Source organism: Leuresthes tenuis, unplaced genomic scaffold, assembly GCF_036924035.1.
Source record: "Leuresthes tenuis unplaced genomic scaffold, fLeuTen1.0.hap1 SCAF_12, whole genome shotgun sequence".
Taxonomy (NCBI): Eukaryota; Metazoa; Chordata; class Actinopteri; order Atheriniformes; family Atherinopsidae; genus Leuresthes; species Leuresthes tenuis.
The window spans coordinates 25,680,437-25,695,747 of record NW_027325366.1 but is presented as its reverse complement, the minus strand read 5'-3'; positions in this window follow the sequence as shown (position 1 = coordinate 25,695,747).

The window sequence follows — 15,311 nt, the reverse complement described above, 5'->3', positions numbered from 1 at the left end:
CCATTAAAATCTCTATGAAATCAAATGACTTAATGATTAAAATATTTCAATAAGAACAGAATTTATAACAGAATTTCAGTGTTTTTTGCTACAGCTAGCTTTGCAAAAAGGCATGAATATTGTTATATGATTAGAGATAAGAAGCTATATTAGGATATAGCGTGCTTTATGTTGAAACTGTGTGAGCATGTGCATAACTGACAGAGGCAGTGGAGGCCCTGTATCCTCGGGATGCTACTAATTTATTGATGATGTCAGAGACGCATACTGTCAGCTAGGCCTCTGATCTGATGAATGCACTGCATAGATGACCTTTGATCGCGCCATTGATCGAACTCTCAGGTTGTTTGGACTTTTTAAGGCAGAAGACACTCGGCACACCACAGAATGTCACTGACCATAGACCAGTGTCAGGTGTTTAGCTAACTTTTCTACTTTAAAAAAAGCTCCTTTAACCCGCTTGGCAGCTGTTACCTCTTTTTTTGTATCTACTGGACTCATTTAGGTTTATGTAAAGAGAAAGCAAGCCCTGTTAAAGTTGTGCCATCTGAGAGGAAGGTTATACGAGAAGGATAGTGTTTAGGAAGAGAGAGCACAAAGTGTGGCAGTTTTCTCATCCGTACCCTATGGGCTGTCTATGCGTTGCTGTATAAATAGTTTGGTGGCTCAGCAGGAGAAAAGCACTTCATCAAGGAGGGTGAGCAGAACCTGCATCCATCGGCACTTACACCAGCACAGAGCTTTGATTGCAGTCGTCTTCTTCTCTTTCTCCTCCTCCTAGTCTCCACACACAGTCTCCGCTCGCCCTTCCTTCTACATGCTTACGCCACATTTTCTGCATCCTGCACAAATGCTGTTGATTCACTGATTTATTTTTCTGCCAACACCACAGCTGAAACAAAGTGAAGTCTAAATCTCGCAAGCTGGCATAAACCGTAGATGGAAGTGTTTCAGATAATTTCTTAAAGCTCATTCTTTACTGGGTGAAAATAAAAAGTAAGATGAGCTTGTATTTAAGTTTATTTTGTTGTATACACAGACGATTGCATATTCAAATTCATAAGTGGCTGGTATAAGTAGACAGTGACACATTCAGCAGCTGCAGCAAGGCTGTTAAGAGCATTGCATGCTTTTCTATCTTATCACAACATCGTTATTTTGAAAGATGTTAGCATGAAGGAAACTGGAGTCTGGAAACTGATAGATGTTTTTCACAGTGACGAGTTCTTTGCATCAATATATATTTGCAACACAGACAGTATATACAGTTTATGGTTTGCACTCACAAAGGCCAGCTGTTGCAGAATTTCAAAAACATATTTTAAAACCATAAATGAGAATGCAAAATTTTCGGTGTCAGTAGGCTGTACATTGCTCTGTTGCACAGTCACCATGGAAGCTAATGTTCATATTCACTCAGCCCAGTAAGGCAGCCCTGAGACGTCAGCCCTGTTTAATGCATGATGCTCTTAAAAACCAACAAAACAAATTCATGAACACACTAACACATACACATGCACACAGCAGACCAATGTTGATTTCATTAGCAGTAGTGGAGATATAGCACAGCCAATGGCACAGAGACTGATGAGGCGTCTGGATTCACCAGTGACAGCTGTTTGCAAAGTGTGACTGAAATGTTGCCTACCCATCTCCCCCTTCTCTCTGTTCTCCCTCTTATGCTTCTTTTCGCTCAATCTTTTTCTCTCTCCTCTACTTCTTGTCATTCATCATCAGTCTGTTGGAGCTGTGGCCTGTACCTACTAGCCTGTCACTTTATGCATGTGCGTGTGTGTGTGTGTGTGTGTGTTGGGGAGGGTCGGAGGAAGACTCCTATCCTTCATTGAATATATTTCATCCGCACCGCTCAATTTCAATCAGAGCTAATGGAAAAGCTGGCCAACCCTCAGCCGAGCCCTCCTGCTCTCCAGCACACACAGCCACAGTACTGTGTACACACAATGTGTGTAATGTTGGACAAGCTCAGCATTTGTAACAAACTGTAAATTACTTCTTACGTAGAAAAAAAAGCAATTTAGCAACGAGTCAGTTTCTCTTTTAACATTTTGGTATTTACAGTATGAATGAATCTATACTTAGGTTAATTAAGGTGAGTGTTCCAGGCTAACATGGCCATTTGATCAGGGTTTTTACTGTTAGTTGCAATTAGTGTACAAAATCAAATGTGTGCTAATACTAAACACCATCTCACTTTGTCATTTTGTAAGAAACTACAAAAAAAAAGTACCAATTCATGTTATTTTGGAGTGGTCCTGCTCTTTTGTGTTTCAAGTTAAAGTAATAACACTACAGTGATGCAGTTAGCTGTCGTCACTTGTCTACTATCACTACCAGAAGCTAAAACCCTGTACCTATGACGTTATATAAGAATGCCTAAATACTATGCAGCTGAGATACACATTTGAGAAACTGTAGGGGTGGATCAATTTTCCTGTAATACCACTTTGTGCTACTAGATGGGACATAAGTCACCAGAGTGTCTTCTCTGTCCTATCACCGAAAGAAAAATAAGCAGTAGTTGGCACTGGCAGTAGCAAATAAACAAACTGCTAGCTGATGAAACTATTAAAAACCATAGCAATAATAGTTGAATTTCCTGCCAAACAAGCATGACATGACAAAAAGACTTGTAAATAAATAAATAATTCTAAAATAGAAACAGAAACATAACATACACCTCATCCTGTAAGACACTAGCTCCTTGTTGTGATGATTTTTGTAGAGCACAGTTAAGTAATTCACCTTACAGCACAAGAATCATAAGGAGCTTAATGAGCTAATTATTGTCAGTAAACCCCCTCTAAAAGCTATCACTGTTTGAATGACTGAAAAGATACTGATAATATTCTACAATTAACCAGCTTATCATTTCATTGTGCTCCCGTGTAAGAAAGGCAGTGCTTAACTGCAACACATCTGAGCTATCATCTGAAAAGCCACGCACTGTTCTGTAGCTGCACTTATGCTACCTCTGGCATTAGCTGGGGAAACACTATTTTTTTCTGCAATTCGGCAGCATCAGTCACTGTCAGAAAACTGGCCCTGAATGGTAAGTACTCCATTAGTGGAATTAGAGCACTTTCAGCATGCTGCCAATAGAGGCAACTATACGAGGGAAGTAAATTAATACAAACTAGTAATCCATCAGTTATTTTATCCTTTTTGCTGAATATACTAGTGTGAACTGAAACCTACCTATTAGAAACAACATAAACCAGAGAAGAGACAGCGTATGGTTTAAGATCCCAATGAGAAGCTTCACATGAGTTTACTGGAAGATCATGTCTGAGGCAGTGGCAACTAATTATGTTATCTAATTAAAGCAAAAAGCAAGGAGAATGTCTGTTTAAAGAATTGTACGGCCTTAATAAGGGATAGGTAAGAAGTTTGGGTCTGCACAATTATAACCCGATGCCAAAAAGGTTGGGATGCAAAGTAAACTATAGATTAAAAAAAGATTGCAGTGATTTGCAAATCTCAATCCATTCATCCATCCATCATTAGGTTCATAGGGGGCTGGAGACTAGGCCAGCTATTGGGTGAGAGGCAGGGTACACCTCTGAGAGGTCACCAGTCCATCACAGAAACAACACAGAGACAAATGAGACAAGCAGCCATGAACACTCACACTGACTCCAAGGGTCAATTTAGAATCACTAATTAACCTAACATGCATGTTTTGGACTGCAGAAGGAAGCCTGAGTACCCAGAGTGAACCCAGTCATGCTGGGGATACATGTAAACTCCACACAGAAAGGCCCCAGCCAAGATTTGAACCAAAAACCTAGCTGTGTGGTGAAAAAAAATCATAAACCAGGCCTGTCACAATACTCAAACTCTTCCACTACAATGTCATGCAGTGGTAATAGATGCAGAATGTGATTTAGCATTGTCTTGCTGAAATATCCAAGGAACTCCACCGTCTGGATGGTAGCAAGTTGCCAATTCCAACCCCACTCATGCACCTCCATACCATCAGATATGCAGGCTTTTGAATAAAGTGCGGATTACAGTTTGGATAGTCCTACTCCTCTTTAACCTGAATGATGCAGCACAGCAGGTGCTACACAGTGGTAAACATGGCCTTGTCACAACCTTTCTGAGGAGCGTTGCTGCCATCAAATTCAGGATGAGTTTTTTTTTAATGAAAAAGTAAAATGACTCACTTTCAACACTTTGTTCTATTGTGATTTAATATTGGTTTATGAGATTTTAGATGGTGTTTTTCATACTCTGGCACATTTGACCAAATTTGACTATGCTGCAGCCATTTTCTGCATTAGTGTGACCCAGAGAGGATTCAATCGTGCAACGTTTTGTCAGCAACACGGTTTCATTCCATCCGCTCTGTGGCTGTGTGTCACAATGATCGCGTGTTATCCACCCATCCATCCATTTTCTATACCATCAATCCGTTAATCGGGTAGCGGGTGGGCTGGAGCCTATCCCAGCAGTCATCGGGCGAAAGGCGGGGTACACCCTGGACAGGTCGCCAGTCCAAGCGTGTTATCTGCCTGACAAATCTGGGCAAAAAGTAAAACCATACACTGTCATGGCCATTTCAAATCACACTCTCTTACCTTCCTCATTACTCACCCTGGCAGCTCTTTTAATGCATTCTTCTACTATTTGGTACTGTATGAGCATCGTACAGATTCTCAAAAGAATTTCTCCATTCCTTCGTCTGAGCTTTTCCCTTTTTTTGTGTTGATCATGATGAACTGTTGCGTGCAGGCCAAATGTAATCCGTGCAAGACCCAAACATCAATATAATATTAGAGAAGCAGGCTGCAGTCTAAAGATATCAGTATTGATCTTCTATTTAGATTCAGCTTGTTTAGACTGGGAGACAAATAGCCTCTCCGCTTCTCTCAAAGAGTTAATTTCATTTAAACAGAAAGAGTTTCTTTACTTCTGAATTTATGTGCAGCCTCTGTGATATGTGGCAATGAGAAAAACTATGTTTGAAAATACTGTAGTATTTTCCCCTTTGACCCCATTTCAGCTATGATGTTGTATTAGTTCATTATCATTTCTACCATCTAGAGTGACTCGCCAAGTCTAAGTGAAGACTCAAGTGTTCATGTTCAGAGATATTTCTAGTCAAAAAGTCACAAGTGGAACATTATTTAGGTTTAGGCACCTATACAACTTGTAAGGGTTAGGAATAGACCATCATTTTGCTTAGAATGCTTTCACAACGTAAATTCTCAGTTTACAAAAGAATAAGATTTAAGATCAAGCTGACACCAAGAGGCGCTATCAAAGAGGCACAATGTGATGTGTTGGTTATGAAACTGAGGTCTTGGACCAAATTTTCAAAAGAACTTTACCGTCTGTTTTATGAAAAAGTCATTTTAAAAAAGTGGTATAGTCCTTTTGTTGTTTTCAATCATGTACAGTACTTTTTATCTTTGTATTTTTACATAGTTATATACTCCTGTAATTATTATTAGAATTATTTTTTATTATATACTGTATTGGGAACGAAGGAGTGGAAATGGGGCAAGAAGTTAAAAATGAAAACGTGCTTTAAATCTGATTTAAATTTTACTTTACTTTTCAACTGTGCCCTCAAAGGGTCTACAGGGTATCATTCAGAGTACCAAAGAAAAAAAAAACACATGGCTTTTTCTCTACTGTAATTATTTGGATAGTTTTCAGAAAAACTTAAAACAGACTTAAAACAGACACATCTTAAACTTTTATTTCTGTAACACGAACCATAAACAGCTGAAGAAACTGAACATATCTAAGAAGAAAACATTTGACGGGCCAAATTCAGCTTTTACTGTGAATAATTGACTTCTTAGTTTATCTATATGAGATTAAAAAAAGATTATGTGATGCTCACCTTACATCTTCATTTTCATAGTTTTTAGGCTTGAAAGGCAAAAGTATGAAATATTGCTCCAGGTCTAGAAAGGAGAAACACATATGTCACATCAGGACACATTATAATCAGTCAGTTCAATTTTTAGTCCTCAAACTGATAAAATCCTAAACATTTAAACATGCATATGCTGTTATATACCGTGCAAGCATTTCCATCTTAGAGACAGAAGTATGTGCTGCCACGTCAGCATTCATTCTGGGTCAGCTTTTGTGTCTGCGTCAGACAGTCCTTTTGATACAGGTTTTTTCCTCTTTCTCTTATAAAACGGTTGTTTTCCTGGCCTCATCACAGTCTTCAGGGCTTCATCCATTTAGCTGTCCACTTTCACTGCCCCAAACCAAAATCCACCTCTGCAGTGGCGGAGATAGTGCACTTAACTTACTTCAGAATTCCAACACACAGCCAAACACAGTACAGTGATGAGATGCTCTGTTGCATTTCACTGCATGCAATAATATCAAGATAAACTTGAAACCTAAATTATACTAAGGTTTATTATTTGAAGCCTGTGTTCAAACAAAGATTACTCCCCTTATAAAACTATCACATGTAAGCACACACATAAAAAAATCTGTGTGAAAAAATGGTGAAAAAAAAAAAGATCGTAAATCTTAAAACATTTTGATTTCCAGCGTTTTTGGTCTTAATTTTACAACCATTCCTCAGCATTCTGAAAGGGTGTCCCAATCCCAACAGGGCCAATGAATTGGTAAATGGGTTAGTCCATGTTAGATTTAATTATCTTTTCCCTTTCAGAGCTGATAATCTATTTATCCTCTACTGCTTCCTGTGCACAGTAAAGGGAGCCATGAATCAGAACTACGGTGTATTACTGAAAGTGTACAACAGTTGCTTGTGAAACATGTATCTGTCCCTGCGTAATAAGAAGTGAATAAGAGCACAAACATTAATTACTGCTGCCCTCTTTGTTTTCTTTGTGACAGCAGCTCAATAGTTGCTGTGGCTGAGGCTTAACATTGACCGTTTTAAATAAAAAACTCTGGTAGATATTCAGAACAATTACTTTGTGCAGCATATCACTTAAAGAACTCACTTATGTTTCCAAACTGATTGCACTTAGGATGATTAAGACTTAACTGAATCAATAAGTCATTTATTATGCACATTCAGATGTGAGGTGCCTTTAATGTTTCCCAGCAGAGAATTTTCTGTTAAATCATAGACATTGATTTCAGCAGAATCACCTTTAGTCTATTTCATTGCACCTGACAGCAGACGGCTATTTGAGGAATTATTACCAACACATTCAAAGCCAAAAATATAAACAAAGAATCTAAATGGGTCCAATAGATATCAAACTATACAGAGTATGCAGTGTATATTTTATCATATAGTAATCATCTCCTGTGCATCATATTCTCATGATGCTGGAAACTTAAAGGCCAATTTGACCTTGGTATACAGAAATCATAGATACAAAATATCCTCCCTCCATATATCTTAACATCTTATCTTTTCATCCTCACCAACCACCCATAATTTAAGCACAAGAAGTATATGTTTGCTCTTCTCTCTTTAATGCCATAAGGGCATTGACATGTGCATTCTATGTTTTTTTCAAAGCAACTGCTCTGCTTGCATCCAAATTCTGGAAAACATCCAGAAGCAAATGACTTTTTGAAAACATTTCTTTCATCCTGGTTGCCTGATATAAGCCTGGCCAGTTTTTTTCCAAGCATGAATACATAGAACATAAGGAAAATTACATTTGTCTGGTAATTTCACCAGAGAATTACCACAAGGAGCTTTTCATTGCTTGGAAGCTGCCACTGTTGATTGTCATGGTAACAAAAGTCCCCTCACAGCTACCAGTACACAGTAGGATGCTGAGTGCTGCAAACTTTTGTATTTTGGCCACAGACGGTGAGCTTAAAGTCTACTGATATGTCGTGTCTCATGATAAGATCTCAAGAATCTTACGAGAAAGAGGCTACTTTTTAAGGTAAGCACATGGCTGCACCACTGATATCTGCACATATCATACATAAAAGTTTCCACACATATGAAGTCTGAACCTGCCCAATGAAGGGAAGGAAGGGTTCGTCCAACTCTTATCTCTGCAGAACAACTGCTATATCATATAGATGGTATTTGAACAAGGTCACATACTCTAAATCTGCAGTGACTCACAGTGGTGAAGTAATTGACCAAAGTGTAAAGAGAATTTCTCTTTACTCAGCGGAATGGTTACCTATACTGAATAAAGTATATGTAATGTCTCAGCCTTCATAGGAAGATGCTCCCTCTTGGCAGTATTACATATATATATAGCTGTGGAAAATATCTTTTCAACATCTTTTCAGCTTCCAGCTAAAGTCAAAAACAAAAAACGGAGAAATTGGAAAAGACAGATTATCTTCATCTCTTAAAACATGCTTCTGAGCTAAAGTATTCATGTAAATATGCTGCCCCCCCCCCCACCACCCATCTATCATCCGTGGAAACAGTGTACTGAACCCTAATTAGGTTCTGTTGTGCCAATGGACTCAATTTCCTCTTGTTAATTAATCAATAATTAATTGATTAGTTAATAAGTAATGCATCTCTTTAATTAGTGATTACTTATGGGAGCACGATAGTCATCGGGGTCTAATATACTGTCTTCTGTTGTGCATGGTTTGTAGCTAGCATGGTTGTAGTTACACACAAATACACACAAAAACACACACTGGCATATAAAACTGGGGATGGCCACTATCCAGGGTTACACACAGCCACCTCTATTGATTCATGAGACATGTAAAACTGGAAAAAATAATCAAATAAATAACCAAGACTACAAGACTACACTGACTACTCTGGGCACATAAACACAGGCCCTTCTCTCCTTGTTGGGTTGTCTCTTCAGTAGTGCTGTGTGTGTGTGTGTATGTGTTTGTTTGTGTGACAGCAGGGGGGTATTGGCAAGCTGACCCCTGTCCCTGTCATATGTCATCTTTAAAAGACAGTGCTGTAAAGCTTTACAGAGCCGAGTGGATGAGAGGGAGAGGACTGTCAGGGCTCTGTTAACCAGATAGATGTTGCTGCCCTGTTCGCCTGTTAGCCAGCAGCTGGTATCACTTCTAATCAGAGGCACATCCTGCCTACAGCAATAGGTGCGCATGAACCAAGGCATGATTAAATGAATAATGATAAATACAGAAATTGTTTACCAATAATAACACTGAAATTGTCTTGGTTGCCACTGTTCTTTTCTATTGAATATGGTTGATAAAAGATCTTTATCTAACATTTTGTTTTATTAGTAATGAAAGAAAGGGTTCATTGATAAGAACTCCCTTCCTCTTGAAATATCTTGGCTGTGATAAAAAAAGAAGGGACTTTCAGATGTGCAAAGAGACACATTTTTTGATTTATGCTTACTAAAAGCTAACTCTGTCTGCCGACTGTGTCTGTGTTCACCGACCAAGTGCTTCCTAAACTGAACTGAATAATTCCTTATTAATACCAAAGATATATGTTGCATTCTTGCTCTTGTTATTCTATAATGCAGGTTTATTCTGTTCCTTTCAGCACAGAGTTACATCATTCCTAGAGGAAGGTTCAGGAAACCTTTCAGTGTATAATTTCAGATGGAATTAATTATTTACCTGGCTGTTCATCGGTCCCAACAGAATGATTTTTGAATAAATAATCATTTATTCTGTGCCAAGTGAATCTGTTATTGAATAAAGATTGACAGCCTCAATTTGAAATAAAAATGTCTTTGATTTTTTTCCCTATTATTATATTATCATTTCAGCAGCCAGCTTTCATCTTTTCATCTCAGCCTCAGAAGCTTTTTATTATTATTTTTTTTTTTTTTACCATTTTGGAATCTCAACTCATTCGGTACTTTCTGCTTGGGGAAAGCCAGATGTGCAGTGGCAGTGAAGCAGAACAGTGGACCCGTACGTATAAACACAAGCAGCACACACTCACATGTCCCTTGTTTGTTGCACTTTTGTGTATTTCTATAATACAGCGTCAAGACAGCGGCTTCTTTCCCTACTCAGGATTCATCGTGAGTCCAGGCATTAACTAAATCTCTCTGAAGCCCCCATCAAACTGTAGTGTAATACAATTTGTGTACCGAAGGTTGTGTGGGTTCAGCTGATTACGTTAGCATTGCTGTGACAAGAGTCAGCTCCTGTCAGCTATTCGGCTGGGAGGAAAAGCAAGGAGCTGTGGATGGAGCTGTAAATTAGCAACAAAGTGTGGGTATAGGAACTGATCATCAGCGACCAACATTATACCAAATAATGAGATGAATAGTATATTTCTGTCCTAGACAATTTAGAATGTACTGACTGTTTCTATTTTTAGCTCACAACAAATTGCTCATAATTAATTTTTTTCAGGAAAATGTTACTGAAAAAAATGAGGTATTTATCTTTAACAGGTAAAACTTGACTTTACATCTGATACATTTCATCTTCTCCTCTCCTCTCCTCCTGGACCTATTAAGGCCTAATTGGAGCCAAGCCACTAACCACTAAGAAGATCAATAGGAGAGCGCACCCTGGATACCCGCTATTTTCATTACTTACCACAGTTCAATACATGGGCAGCCACCGCAGCAATCAGTTAGTGCTGCAGTAATAAAAAAAGCTACAGAATCTGTCAGATGCTTGAGTCACTTCTGTGAAATGGCGTTATAGTGAAGATGAAATATGTTCCATAATATGGCTGATGGTAATTTTCTACAAGTCAACCAAAAATGTCAGCATTAGTCAATTTCTTTTGAAGTACATATATATATAAGAAAATGTAAAATGCAGTGAGTCCAGATGTATGACAGTTGTGGTGCAGCTGAAATATAATGGCAAAATGTGTTCTAAGTTTTCATTGTTCAATGTCTTGAAAAACAATTTGTGCAGACACACACACAAATTTCAGCACTCGTGAGATGTGTTTTTCATGATGTGTGATAGTCTTTTTTCTATTTTATTTTTTTGCAGTTTTACAGTGACAGTAAAATCAATAAGTGCTGCATATCAGTCTTTTTGGAGAAAGAAATGCAGTCACTTTCTGTCATAACTGTCAAAAAAGACTGCAGAGAAATATTGAGTCATAAGTGAAAACACAAAGTGTTTTGTCAAAATAACAAACAAACAGATTGCTGGTTTTACTGGTTTTATCCTTGACATAAGGCTACATTATAACTAGCTTTATACTGTTTAAAAAATAAAGCTTAACGATCAAATTAAGTTGAATCAAACTACCTGCAAAATGGAACAGTGTAAATATGCGTTGTATTAACTCGGGATTTAATTTAACATGACCTCATAATAGACATAATAGAGTTATTGAGCTTTCATGGCCATTACTCGATAATAACATTAAGTGGTTCAGGTCTCTGAAGTGTTAAAGACAGCCATGAACTTGTTTGCAGATAAAGAACTATTTCATTTTCACTCAGCAAGCTTTTCCGCTGTTAATTATAACTGTACTATAAACATGTCGAAATGCCTTGTGGTAAAACAGGTCTATAACTTGTTCACCCTAACGCTCCCGGCACTTTACACCGTGAGCAAAAGACAGAAGTCATCAGTATTATTGGCACTGAACCAACACTGTACAAATATATTTTTAATGAAATGTCCAAAGCTGCTGAACAACAACCACAGCAACAGAAAGTTTGGTAATGATCTTCCTGTAGCCAATTAGAAGCATGTTTCTCCTTTCTTCTGCTACATGGTCAAGCTCTTTCACATTTACAGAAGTCTACTTTTGCAGTTACAGCTCTCCAAATGATTTCAGAGGGATTTAGTTTTGGACTCCTTTCGTTTTGATGCATGCCTCTGTGCTGTTCAATGTGTGCTCTGGGTCACTGTCTTTATTAAAGACCAACACCTTGTAACATGGTTCACTCTAAAATGCCTTTTTAATCTTTTGATTTTAGTCCTTTGATGATATTCAGTTTTTCTCACGCCTGAGGCAGCAAAGTGGCTCCACAACATTCTAAAACCTTCATCGTGTTTTTTTGTAAATAGGAGGTTCATTGTATTGCTTGTAAACAAATCGATTCTCTGCTTTTCCAAATAGCTCTACTTTGCCTTTCCTTGTTCATTGAACATTATCTTGGAAAGACTGTCTCATTCATGATAACATCTGGTACATATTATTGACTACCACATAAGATTGGTTCAATTTAGAATGAAGCGCTTATATTGAGCACAAAAATGATAAGAAAATATACCCTGATAGTAATAATTTTTTTCTAAGAAATAAGGTTTTGGTAGTGACAAATGTGTGTTTTTGTTGTTTGCTGCCATTATCAAAGTAACCAAACCATTTTTTTCTCTGCATCTAGCAAATGAAGGGTGATCATAATGAATGACATTGCACTTTGACTGGATTAAACTACAGAGATGATATTTTCCAGGATTTGCTATCAGTTCTGATACTGTACCTGTCTAAAGGTATTCTCCTGAGTACGTCCAGCTTACAGCCCTGGGACATAATTTGATTTAATTCTGAAGACAACCTGATTTCAGCTGAGGTATTGGACATAATCAACTATAATAATGATAGCAACAATACTTAACATATGGAATGAAACAATATCATTTTATGATATTGTTTCACTGAAATGAATATGACATTGTTTGACTGAAACACCATTGCACATCTTTCACATCTTTTCATAGCCAAGCTATAATGAAAATTAAATGTACTCAGTGGTACAAGGCAGATTATCCAGGAAGGAAGGGGGGAAAAATAGATAGCTAATGAGTCGAAATCAGTGTTTCTGCATCTACAGCAAAAACAAGAACTTGATTATATGACTATAGTGAGTTCACTTGGAGCCTCTGTACATATGCTTGTGGGTTAGATTGACTTATTTATTTAATGCCTTTTTTCCCATGAAGGAACATTTCAGTTAAAAAAATGATGACAACAAAATGAACGTCATTAACTGTTAAACTGTGGCATTTGAGGTTTGCATGCACACACCAGTACAACTAAACAGGTGAAGCTGAAACATTTCTCTTTTTTTCTCTCTCTCTTGATGATATTTGACACAGTGCAATAATATTCTTATCATAGATCTACCTGTACTGAATAGTAAAATAGATTATCTTTCTGTTCACAGTCTTTGAGCCATAAGAAAATGTGACCTGGGAAATGGGAAATCGTGGGTGTGTCAAATCTACTAATATTTGTCTGTTATTGTTCATCTCAGAGAAAAGGCAGTTAGTGAAGCAAAGAGGCAGTTGAAGCTGCATTCAGTATGTTACAAGAGCCGTAGAACTGACATGTCACACACAGTTCAGCTGTGAAGGCCCAACGCACCACGTACCTTATGAAGACGTGTATTTAAACACAACCCTGACCTTTTCCAACCTTAACTAAGTCTTTTTATGTGCTTCAAACCAAGAATTTTTTGTGCTTGCAGCTAATTTGTTGTGTTGCATCAGCAAAACCAATTTTGTTGTCAAAACCTTACAGAAAATAGAGAGCAAGTGCGAAGAAAAAGAAAAACACAAGACAGGGCTGAAACTTGGATCTTGAAATCAGTCCACCACCGCCCCTCATTCATCAGTGGGGATTTCATTGCTTATTCATGAGTGATTCCTTCAACGTGTCGGGGCACTAATTCTAAAGATCATATGTACATCGGAGATACTCCCAGATTTTTCAGAACAACAGTATTTAACACCCCTGAAGTGAGGAAGGCTGAATACAATCCAGTATGTGTGATTGTGTTCTAGTCAACATTTTCAGGTGCTGTATCTCTTCATTGTGCAATTGTAAGAGCTTGCAGTATTATGCAAATATGTGAGCAAATCTTAAGACTGTTGTCAGCTCTGCCCAAAGTGTTTTTATGTTGAAAGCATATTAAGACCCACACAGTCATAATCCAATTGTTCTGTTGTAAGTAAAAAAAAGCTGGTGAGGGATTAAGCTCATATAAAGTGCTTTTAACGCTTGGTTTTGTATGGAACAACGGCAAAAATTATTATTGAATTGAAGACATTCAAAATCTGCCATGCAGACTTGGAATTTGAGCTAATGTGCATTTGAACAACTCTAAGGTCTCATGAAAAAAGTAAAAGACTACATAACCAGTTACAATATTTCTCCCAGCGATCTATAATCAATTTTCAAATAAAATGTCAACCAAAGGTAAAATATGGTAACGAAAACTTGTAAATTACTGTTGCAGAAGCCCCAGTTATAGCTATCATTATCCTTGGGCTGATTGATAGCAAATTGTTAATTTAAAAATGCACCATTCCTCCATTAAAAGAGGTTATTAGAGGTGGCCAATACTGACAAGGACCACTTTGGCAGAGTCTGGGACTGAGAACTGAATTGCCTACTCTGCATTTGGGGATCAGGCTACTGCCTGAGCAACATCCACCGAGTTAATAATGTTGTATTTACTATAGTATCCGAAAGAGGAAATTTCAGTGTTAAGATGAAGTGTTGTAGCAGCAATGTATATGGATCACAAAGCAACACATGGAGAACTAAAATACACAAGAAGATTGGTTTATATTTCAGACAAAAGAATACATTTTCAGGTAACATCCATGTATGGATAATCAACCAATACATGCGGTGAAGTCAATGTGAGTTTCTCATTGGTTTGCAACTCACAAAACTAATGACAAGCAAGTTGTCAATTTGAACTCCGGAGAAAACCTTGTTTTACACCTGAAGCTCAGATTTCCGATAACTTCTGCTTTCCCATAGTGAAGGACAGAAGTTAGGACAGAACTGGTGGGTGGAGACTTTTAGTCCAGCATATTCTACAGATGAGCCAAGGGTGCCACAGTAAATGTCTGGCCTTCCCATTTATTTCTCCCCCCACCCTGTCCTGAGTGGTGGAGCACTTAGTTTAATGTGAATAATGACGATGACTGTTCTCCAGACTGACTCATACCCATAGGCTTTATTGAGAAAGCACTTAATGGGCCAAAGATTTATTGCTATGAATGACATCATCTTCCTCTTCTTAGCTAACGTTTTTCTTATTTTAGATGTCTTTTTACTGCACTTTATTTTCTAAACATTTTTTTAACCAGTTACTATATTTATGTTGCTTTGATACCTTCCCTTTTTTTTCTTCAGCCTGCCTTATGCTTTATGGCTTCAGTTATTTATGTGTGTACGTAGTCACACACAATGTTCAGAATACTGGCATTGGTTCCCACAATACCTTTTATTAATTGAGGTTCAAATAAACCTCCAAAGGCAACATCAGGACAACTCATTCTCTCTCCTGTGCTTTCACTCAGCTCATTTCTGGTTGGCCTTTTGGCTCCCAAATGTGCATACATTTTGTGGCTTCTTTTCATTATCACATCAGTTTAAAATGTATTAGGCTCCCTTGTCGTGGCTCACATTGTCCTATAAAAACAAACTAAAAAACATGAATAGC